Genomic DNA, 11,841 nt, shown 5'->3' with positions numbered 1-11,841 from the left:
CAGGAGATATCTGGTAAGTGCTTGTTGAATTGATCACTTCGTCCGTTTCAGCTCTAACCTGCAGCAAATGACAGGATGTAGCCAGAAGAAATATGTATACCTCATCTCTGAATTTAATTGTTACTTAAAAAACAAAAGCCAGATGAATCACAGGCACTTTTTTTCTCCATTGTTTTCTGGAAGTCAAACTAGATAAAGCCTGAGACTCTTTAAAGCATTGACCTTCTTTAAGCATAACCAAATTGCTCATTTCTGAAAGATAGTGAGTTACCACTTACTGAGCCACTTCTATGCTTCAAGCATGTGCTAAGTGCTTGATGTATGAACCTCGTGTATCCTTATTAACCCTATAATGTAGGTACTATTATCTCTACCTTACAGATGAGGAAACCGAGTCTCAGGAAAGTTAAAACATTTGCTTTGAATTTGAATTCCCTAACAGATGCTGAATAGCAAAGCAAGATTTAAACGAGGGTTGGTCTGACTCTAAACCCCATGTTTTCTCTGCTGAACCCATTTGTTACTGCCTTAAAGCAAGTTCACCATTTGAATCAGGTCCCACTAGCAGCCTGGAACAAATAATACTTCAAATAATACCACAGAGTCAGGGACACATGGCTTAGTTCAGTTGTGTTCTGCTTATTCCCGATACCCAAAGCCCGTGAATGGATTTGCCCCTCCCCCAACCCGGACTTAACAGAAGAAAAGTGAACAACATGGAGAAATACCTGTGTCGTGAGTCAGAGGTTGCATGTGAAATTCTCTGCGATCATGATCGGGTCTAGGCCTCCATCAGGACTATTTTTCAACGAGCGAAGATCTCTTGTTCACCTCTCTGCTGAGCTGCCACGGCCACTGGCGCTGCCGCCTCTGTTTACTGTTTGTTACTAAGCACTTGGCTGCCCAGCGAGTGAGTCAACAAGGGCCTTCCCTTTCCTGACACTCGCTCTCTTGCCCTGAGCCCTGTGTAGTCTCCAGTCGCAGGCAGGGCCATCCCGGCATAGCTTCGTCCCCAAGGCTGGTGACCTGTGAGAGAGCTTGTAAGAGCTCAGCTGGATTAGGTGCATTAAAGACAATAGGATTGTGGTTCAGCAGGGGCTTTTACACTGATGTCACTTTATCTCCTGCTCCAATCAAAAGAAAGAGCCCTGCGAGGAATCAGGGGGCTTGCCAAGAGCCCAGTCTTAGTTTCATTCATTCGACAGCCCTCCGTGCCCTTTCACTGAGGCAGACTTTAGACTTGTACCCAACGGGGCAGAGTAACACGCAAGATCATGACCAGGAACGGTGATCTGGAGCTGCCATTGGGAAGACAAGAGGAATGTGGTTGTGATTCTTACACACACACACAAAATTAATCATCACAGTGATATAAATAAATAAAGAGGGCAGAGGGAAACTTGGAGGTGATGGATATGTTTATGGCATAGATCATAATGACGGTTTCACTGGTGGATACTGATCTCCAAACTTATCAAGTTAAATCCGTGAAATATATACAGTTCTTCGCCCGTCAATCATACCTCAATAAAATGTTTTGTTTTGTTGTGGTTTATTTTTAAAAGAAGAAAGTGGTTGGAGAAGGAGGAAAAGGAATTCTCACACTCCCTGGTACTTGGATTCAGAAAGGTACCAGCAGAGAAGAATAGGAAGAATTAAATCACAGCTCTCCAGAATTAAGAGTGAAAGAACAGATATTTGGAGCCCTCTAATCATAGAAATTTCAAGACTGACTTTTTTTAAAAGCTTATTTATTTTGAGACAGGGACAGAAAGAGAGTGAGCAGGGAAGGAGCAGAAAGAGGGAGAGACAGAATCCCAAGCAGGCTCCATGCTATTAGCGCAGAGCCTGACACTAGGCTCAAACTCACAAACTGAAACTATGACCTGAGCCAAGATCGAGAGTCGGATGCTTAACCATCTGAGCCACCCAGGCACCCAGGAAAACTGACTTACCAAAAGAAAATATACATTTTACTTCATATATTGACCAAAAAATAAAATAATGACATTTGATGAAGCCCAGTGCAGGTGAGGGCATGGTGAATGAGTGGTCCCATGTCAGTAGTGGGAATGTACATTAGCACACCCTCTCCACGGGGCATTTGGTAATACTCAATAAAACTGTAAATGCACACATCATTTGCAAATCCAGTTGTGGGGAACTGGCCTGTGAACGTGCTTGCAAACATTCACCCAAGCATATAAAAAAGGATACTTATTGTAGTATTTTGTTACTGTTATGGTGAAAAATTGAAAGCCACCAAAATGTCCATCAATAGTGGACAGGTAAGTAAATGCTTGTTCACACACAGTAAAAATCCAACTACACAGCCGTGTGAAGGAGGGGTAGATCTGTGTGTGCTGGTATTCAACACTTGCCCTGAAAATCTTTTAAAAAACCAGAAGTGTGGATTCACCCTGTGTGATTCCTCTTAGGGTAAATAAACACATATATAATATGTTCTTTACATATTTACTATATCATATATTAAATTGTATTTATTACATATTCTTGTATAGTCTTTGTCTAGGAGGAATCTTTAGAAACTTAATAGTATTGCTTTGTGCAGATGGTTTTAAATGCTGTTAGTCATTAGTTATTATTTAATCAGGAAAATTACTGTCCATTTTTGGACTTTCCCCCATACTCTTGTGTTATATGTTTTTTTAAAAAGTGGTAAAGATTATATAATATCCTACAAAATTTATGTTTTCTGGCTCAAACCTGCTTGCATTCCACACTAGCCTAGTAAAGCACTTTACAATAATCACAACCATCTTGTGCTGTTTCTCCCAAATTCGTCAGTTCATCAGATTCAGAATGGACCTTCGTAAAATGTAGATTTCCAGCACCCCCCACCCCCAGACCTGCTGAAACTGAATCTCTGGGAGAGAGTCAGGGGGGACTGTATTTTGGCAAGTGCCCAGGTAGTTTTTATTAATTTGTTCAGGCCACCCATGTACAATGGAAGAAACCGAGTCCCAGAGGGAGAAAGTGAATGCTTCCAGCCATGGAGCTGGTTCCTGGTAGAACAGGAGGTCCTTGACCTCCAGGAATACGCTGCTCTGCTTAAAGTCTCTGCTACCTTCACCCTTTTGGTCACATATAATAGCACTTGGCAGTAACTTCCTTCTGTACTTATTTTTGCTAAGATTTCATTCATTTAAATTAAAGCAAGAAAAAAATCCTAATTCAGTACTGAGGTTTTTGAATTTGTGTATTTTTAGAAAATGCAACTGGTTCACTTTCAAGAACCATGTTTATTCCTATTTAAATACAGTTCTTTAAAGCAGGATATAGAATCAAGCAGGATTTAATACTAAGACCAATTCCCACTTACGCCCCTTATTTTATGCTTGCTGCCAAAGATATGTCCAATGTCTACAGTGTCGTATACTGCAAATTACCTACATCTAAAATAATAAAGCTTGATTATTCTAAGCATAATCCAAGACCTCTCATACATTGCTGGTGAGAATGTAAAAATGGCACAGCTATCCTGGAAAATAGATTGGCAGTTTCTTTAAGAACTAAACATATTTTTGCCAGTAATTGAACTCCTGGGCATTTTTCCCAAAGAAACGAAAGCTTCTGTCCACCCCACAATTTGTACATGACTGTTTGTCAGCTATATTTACAACAGTCAAAAACTGTTAACAACCAAAATGTCCTACAGGAGGTGAATGGTTAAGCAAAGTGTGGAACATTCACACCACGCAATCCAACTCGGTAATAAAAATGAATGAACCATTAGTACATGCAACACTTAGGTGAATCTCAAGGGCATTAAGCTGAGTGGAAAAGCCAATTTCAAATTGTCACATACAGTATGTCTCTATTCATATGACATTCTTGTGATGACAAAATTATAGAGATGAAAAACAGATTAATGGTTGCCAGGGGTTAGAGATTGTGGAGGGAGGGGTGAATATAAAGGGCTAACACAGGGAGACCTTTGTGGTGATGGGAGAGTTCCGCATCTTGCTCGAGGTGGTTATGGAGGGGATGTGGTTCTGTCCATGCCCAAACCTCTCACCTGACCCTATCTCCTGTAGCCTTGGCTCACCTGGCTGCCTCTTCAGGGTCCAGATGTCTCTTTTGCTCCTCTAAGCACTTCCCTGACAATCTACCTCTTCTTTGAGACACACGACATGACATCTTGCTATCCCTGCTTTCATCACCTACTGACTCCTAAGAAGTCCACCACTGAGACCATGACTAGAAGGCCAGCCTCGCCCTCTTCTGAAGACACCCCTTCCCAGTGGATGAGAAGTCCATGGGCCAAGGATTCATATGGACCAGCCCCTGTGTCAGTCTCCTGGGCTTTGTTCAAAGTGCCCTGCCCAACCAGCACTAAGCCTGCTCTCACGGCTTGACCAGGTCCCCTCCCCCTCCCCCTCCCCCCAGTGTGGGCATGGCTGTGGCTTGGATGTGAAGACAAAAAGCCCCTCACAATGTGAGGCAGAACCTGAAGAGTAGTGGCCATGGCCTAGGACTAGAAGTTCAAGGCAGGGGTCCTCATAAAACCCAGAGGCCAGAACTTTCATTTCAAATTTAGTCTTGCAGGAAGTTATAAAATTACATTTGTCAGGATAAGAGGACAGTTCGACTTTTGTTTAAATCTGGTGGTTTGACCTATAACTTTTAAATGTTTGGACGTAAGGTATATGGGCCTCCATTTATAGCCTTTCCCTGGGCCCTGCAAAAGTTAGGGAGGGGCTGCTCCTATTCATTGATAGTGTCAGTTCCGGGCTTTCTGTGGTCTCTCCTGCTATCTTTATGACTTCAACAAACGCTTGATCCCATCACTTCTCCTTCCTCACCCCACCTCAGCCACTGGGTTCACGCTGTCGTCTTTGTCACTGCAAGTAACGGCATCACCTCCAAAACTTACATTTCAAATATCCTAGGCTCAGACAACGCACTGCAACTTATTTTTCCAGCTAATTTCTTCAAGTTACCTCCATTCTGACAAATTTTTGTGTCCATGAAGACCTGCCATCCATGGTCCCTACCAACTTTTCCCTGATCATCAATTTTCTTCCCTCATTATCCAGTTTACAGTCCATGGTCCATGTGGCAGAACTTCCTGCTAGCTATCCATCAAAATTTGTTCTCCCCTTCCTCCTGCACATATGTCCAGACTACACTTCCCAGTCACCTTTGTGGCTAGGTGGAACCATGGGATAGAATTCCAGCCAATAGAAAGTGAGTGGACAGGATGCGTGCTCTGATGGCGCTGGGTGCCGGAGTGGCAGTGAAGACAATGACTTCATCAGTCACTTTTGACTCCTCTAGGTTGTTCACATCTCATGTCCTATCAATTGGCAAGCCATTTAAAACCTATGCGGGGGCTGATGGCTCCTTATTAGGATCACACCCTACCTTCCATTGGAACTACCATCTTCTCTAACCTGAATGAGCAAAGTAGCTTCCATGCTAGTCCTGCTTCAACATTGGCCCTTTCCAGAATATTCTTCCCTGAAAAGTTACAGTTGTCCTTTTAAAACCAAAGGCAAGTCATCTCATCATCTTGTTCAACATCTTCCCGTGGATGTCCACCACACGAATGGTGTAAAATCTGAGTGTCTTACGATGGATCATAAAGTGTAATCTAACCCCAGCTACTTCACTCTTCCCTTGATTTCCTGTAATCTGGTCACCATGGTATTTTTGACACCTTTCAACCAGGCCCAGTTTGTTCCTGATCCAAAGATTTTCATGTGCTATTTCCCCTGCCTGGATGTTCTTCTCTCAAATCTTCATATACTTACTTCATCACTTCATTCAGGTCTCTGTTCAAGTATAACCTTTGCAGAAAGACTATCCCTTAAGCAGCATGTCTTCATTATGCTGAATCCCCTTGCTTTCTTCACTTCTCTTTATACCAATTATCTTTTTTTACTTTAACATATGTATTTATTTGTTGACTTGTTTATTTTCTATTGCCCACCAACAGATATAAGCTATATGAGGCCAGGAATTTATCCGCCTTGCTTACTACTTGCAGGATGTTTTCAGCTGTGTGTGGCAAGTGAAACAATGGAAAGTGACTCAAACAATGAAGGACATCTACATTCTCACATAAATGTGTATTTGGCAGTTCAACAGCCTCAGTGCCTTGGGTTGACATTTCTGTTCTTCTCACCCTGAAGAATGGCCACCACAGCTCCAGTCTCCACATCCTGACCCAATCATGTTATAAGGGAAAGGAAGGACTTCATCCTCTCACATCTTTTTCAGAATCCTAGTGAACTTCCTCTTTATGTTTTTTGTCCACATGAGGTCATGGGTCACCACTAATGGAATAGGATGGCAGTGATTGGCTCTGGTCAGTCATGGTTTCTCCCTGGAGAGGAGGACAAACCCATCTTTCCAGAGCACCTGCTCCATGATGTCTGTACAAACTAGCACCCCAACAGCAAGGAAGATGGGGGGGTATGTTTACCGGGTGAGAAACCAAGAATATCTGCCACCCCCATGCATCTAGAATGGGGCCCAAGTCAGAAGAGATGCTCAAAAAATACATGCTGACCAGATGATAGACTATTTGTAACTTGATAGACTAAAAGTGACCCAGATGGCACCCTTGATGACCTTGTAGAGATGTACTTCGTTTGGTCCAGTTTTGCTCATCTCTCCTAGCAGCCCTGTGAAGTCAATGTCTGTTCACTACTTTTCAAAGAAGAAGGGGGTAAAGAGCTCAAACTCATACAGCAGTTTCAAAAATAGCCATAATTGCACTCAAGAACAAGGTAGTGATTGACGATGAGTGGTATTACAAGAGCAGCACCATGAATTGCCTGCTTTAATAAGGACCTACTATCTGTCAAGGCTTTTTACATACAGTGTATGATTCCATATGCACATATACTAGAAAGTAGGAAGTATCAGATCCATTTTACAGATTAGGGAACTGAGGCTCACAGAAGTCAAATAATTTGCCCAAGGATGCATAGCTTTAACAGACAGTAAAGTTAGGGTTTGAATCCCAAATAGTCATACTTCAAACCCTGTATTCCTACCACTAGAAGGATCAATGGAAGAACTACTAGAAGAAAACATTGGAGAGGTGGTGAAGTAGTTCTTTCTTTGAGGTGGAAGAAAGGGAAGACACTGAGTGAAAGGACACAGAAATTTTGAGGCTGATGGGAGAATTTGAGAAATCTCATGTCAGATGTTCTTGATCATTTTAGGAAAGTAGCACGCAAAGTCATCTCTATGATGAGGTTCAGACTTAAAGATAGAAACAGTTTGGGGTAAACCCTGGGAAAACTGAGATGGCGATCAATTTGAGGGGAATAGCAAAGATGATGAGCAGCAGGTGGGCCCGAGGGGGTGGGAGCTGTGTAGAGGGTCAAGGAAGGCCAGAGGGAGGCCCAGAAAAGGGATAAAATGACTGCGGCAAGACACAAACAAATGCCAAAGACTGGCCCAGTGCCTGACATCTCATGTCCTCTCAGTAGAGGAGGGCAGGGACTTTTAAAGACCAGATACCCAGGTCCCAAATCTGGAGCGGATGGGGTCTGGACAGGTTTTGAAGAAGACTGGCAGAAGAGGGGCTTTGAATACAAAGGAAGGAGGGTCCTGGTAAACATCAAGGAAGGGGCTGTCTCAGGGCCAGACAGCGCTAAGCAGGGCAGGGCTAGGCTTTGTGAGATCTGTATGTGATCAGGGAAGGTAAGAGAAGAGGGAAAAGGAACAGAGCCAACTGAGACTGGCAGCCAACTGAGATTGGCAGACTGGCAGTTCCCAGGCCCTGCCACTTTACTTACCTGACTCAAGGCTTCACCTTCAACTTCTGCTAGGCTTACCTGATCAGGTGGAGGGGCATCTGACAAATATGTGTGATTTGGAATGACTGACCTTAGTTAGTATTGCTACCACCTACTGAGATAAAATCTGGCCATTATTTTTTTCTGTGAACCATAATTGAAAGGAAGGCACGTACCAATAAGATTCTCATGGCAGGGTTCTGCGGACCAACTCTGTAAGTCACCAGGAGAAGGCAAAAGGAAGGTCCTCACAGCCTGATCAGAATGAACCACCTCAGGGTCAGACACCGTACATGCAGACACATTTTCCCTGCTCACGTCATCTCATGTGGCTCTCCTTCTAGGAACAATGGTCTCAATGGAATGTTCTAGCCCAGCGAGAAAAGAAGGCAAGTCTAGAGCTCGGGGACAAAGCAGCAGTGCATTGGGGCCAGAATCCACGGAAGCCAGCTCTGCAGACAGAGGAGGAACAAAGGCCCTTGGGATGCAGAGCAGATGTAAACAAAACAAGTCAAGGCAACCAAGGTGAAGCTTGAAGACACCAAGCTCCTGTGTCCTTTCTTCTCATGGCAATATATCCCAGTTGCTGGCAAGGTGCTAGAAAGAGACAGCCAGCTTGAGTGCCCTGCTGAAAAAGGAAGCACCAAATTCAGGCATCTGGATGGCATCCATTCTTTGATTCTTTCTCAATCACTGAGAAGGGGAGCTTGGCCTGGGCAGACCCTTTGTCATTGCTCCTGTCATATCACAGGGAGCAGTAGGCTCCTTGGATTTGCTCCGTAATAAAGGGGCCAGGCACACTACTTTCCCACCACTTCTTGACCAAATATTTTCCTTGATGCACAAGACAGCATTAATCCATAAATGGCCCGCAGTGACTTTGGCCCACACTCACTGGTGATGAAGGTGATCTTGTTGGGCCCTGAGATAGAAAGGTGGTGCTCTACAACTTTGCCCTGTAGCCGTGCTCTCATAGCTATATGCCCCACATGAAACTCTTTCCCACGCCCTCAATAGCCTTGGGGAAGAGAGGTCTACCTTTCCAGGCCTTCCCCCAGCACCTGCTGTCGCCTCTGATCAGACCGAGATTTCTATTCTGTTAAATTGAAAAGATTGTGAGAGTTAAATGGGCACAGACATGGATACAAGTTAATCATCGTCATTTGCTGAAATCAACTCTGTGATGGACACGCTCCATGGCAAACAAAGGAAAATGGTAAGTGAGGCCCGTGTATAAATGGCTTAGCACTGGGGAAGCCTGTGACACTGCCCCTCTGCAGCTACCTCTATGGTCCATTATCTGTAAGACAAAATATTTTTAAATAAAGCATTTTTTTTTTTTTTTAGAAATCTATGAATTCTTCACATTCTCTTGGGTCATGAGCTCAATGTCAATATGATTTTTTCTCCTAGACTGAAGCATGCATCCAAATGTGGGCAGGAGTTTATAAAGAAAGAAGTCATGTGCATTGTCCAGGGAGTTTTCTTTGCTCTTGTCAAGTTGCTGAAAAGAGGCTTTCTAAGAATATCCACAGTGCAGTCTCATGTCTAGCAATGCAGACTCAGCACACTGCATCTGACCAGTGACCCGTGACACCTGCTGGCCACCCCTGGAACCGCACCCAACCTCCTTGACCGTAAAATGCCAAGGTTCTTTGTCAGGGTGACATTGAGGGCTACTTGATGAGCAACACTGCCTAATTAAGGCAACCATTTCTTAGAAATTAAAGTGAAAAAGAACACATCTTTGGAAGGCAACAGTGGCAGTGACTAAAACCAGATCTGAGTTTCAACTCCAGACTCTGCTGGTGAGGACTTGGGTGACTTTAGGCAAGTTACCTGGCCTCTGTAACCTGATTTTCTCATCTGAACAAGAGTCTTACTGTTACTTCTCATAGAGTCATATGAGGACAATATGAAATTCTGGACTTCAATTCACCTCCAAGGAGAACTTGGGCCTTGTGCCAGATCGTCTTCTCTAGGCACAATGTTGAGATCCAAGAGCACAGTATGAATGGTTCCAGGATGATTATGGTACCCATCATTGGTACCAACATGCCCAAATCAGGATTAATAACCTTTCTTGGATATGGACTGTGTTGTAGACTTCCAAAGCCCTGTTGACTTTATTCTAATGTTCTCTCTCTCTCTCTCTTTATGTTTATTTATTTTTGAGAGCATGAGCAGGAAAGGTGCAGAGAGAGAGGGGGACAGAGGATCTGAAGTAGGCTCCATGCTGACAGCACAGAGCCCAATGCGGGGCTCAAACTCATGAACTGTGAGATCATGACCTGAGCTGAAGTCAGATACTCAACTGACTGAGCTACCCAGGCACCCCTCCAATGTTTTCTTTCTCATCTGTTCTCCTATCTAAGGACCCCCAGCCAGGAAGATGGAAAAGTAGTATTTCCTAGATACATTGGACTGGTATGGAAAACTGACTGTGTCTAGCTGTTGAAGACAAGTTTAGTCCACTAAAGAGAAAATGGAAGTGACTGGCTGGGCCACTCACCCAAATTGTCTCTGACTCTGCTTTCCTGGGATGCCTTTCTCACTCTGTCCATCTCTTGACCCTGTGATAAGCATTGAGAGGAGAGTTTAGCTAACCTCAAGGCTGAGTACTTAACATGAAAGTCCTGTACCCAGAACCATGACATTAGAAGCCTGAGTGTGGGTAGTTTCTGGCCTTGAGTTCAGATCAAAGAGTTCATATTTGTGAAGATGCCCCAGTGGGGGTGGGGGGTGTCTTTGGAGACTGATGGGAAGGTGCGTCTTGCTGAGGTCCCAGCACTGCCCTCATGCTGCCTCCCTCTTCTCTTCTTGGCCACAACCATGACCACTACTTCTGCCACTGCCACCACCAATGAATGTGGTCTTTCAAACCTGGATACTTTTCACAGTATATGAAGCACTATTCGTAATTACCCTGGAGCAACAGGTGTGAAATGGGCCCATCCCAGACAAGCTGGGATATCTGATCAAACTATGTGCCCAACATAAAAGGCTCAGAGTTTCTCAATTACTCACTTTGAGACATCTGCTTCTGACCAACCATTCACAGTTGTAAACATACCTAGGGGCTGCTCCACATTGGACATGTAAACTGCAGTATTTCGTCCAATTCCTATCTATCTCGCTCTTGCACTCCTTATGTGCATTGACAACTATTCTCAGTCCTAAAGAATGAAAGTGCTTGCCCTCTGTGTGAATTTTGCCCCCATCTCTTTGTCCTCTACTGGCCTCTCTATTCTTCCTGCTCAGCCTAAGTCCATGAGTCCTTATTTCAGCCTCCTCGTCCTTGGTCTTTCCATTCAACAAGCTCAGGAAACCCCTAGCAGCCTGGCCACACCCCTTTAAGTGCTGTCTCTATTTCTCTCCCCCTGTTGACAAGGATTCTGGGGATAAATCTACAGTTATGTCCTTTTGGATCTATGCCTTTTAATGCCTACTGAGTATCATTCAATACTGCTTGACTTCACAGCTTACTCGGCACTCTTAAACATCTCTCTGTTCTATAAGCTATAGGACCATTTGGAGTAGGGAGAAATCTAGTGCCTTGCCTAGCCTCTTTGGGGAATTTTGTTTCTTCATATCTGTGTGGTTCTGTTCTGTTTTGGTTTGGTTTGGTTAACATCTCTACCCCTGAGGCCAGCTCTCTTTTGTATTTGGTTTTCTCTTTGGCTTGCCTCTTTCAGCCCTGTCCAACCTCCTGCCCTTGATCGTAGACCTTTGAAACAATGGGGAAATTTTGCCTCCTGATGCCCCCAGCCGGCTGTGAGGGCAGAGTGAGCCAAGTATTTGAATCTGATGTCATTTTGTGTAGTTCCATCTTCTCTAAATAGGTAGGTATGTGCCCCCACAAGGTAATCCAAACAGCATGATCTCTGTATCTACACAACACTCCCATATAGAACTTGTCTGATTGCTTGGTGGTAGAGAGAACCATGTGCCGTGGCCTACCTTTGAGAAGAAGGTATTTGTGACATCCCTATTTTTCCTACTGATTCCCGGGGAAGTCCTGCTCTCTGCTCTGCATAGGCTGACACTTACTAACCTCATCTTG

This window comes from Hyaena hyaena, unplaced genomic scaffold, assembly GCF_003009895.1.
Source record: "Hyaena hyaena isolate Hyena2069 unplaced genomic scaffold, ASM300989v1 scaffold_78, whole genome shotgun sequence".
Classification (NCBI taxonomy): domain Eukaryota; kingdom Metazoa; phylum Chordata; class Mammalia; order Carnivora; family Hyaenidae; genus Hyaena; species Hyaena hyaena.
Note: the sequence above shows the minus strand (reverse complement) of the source record.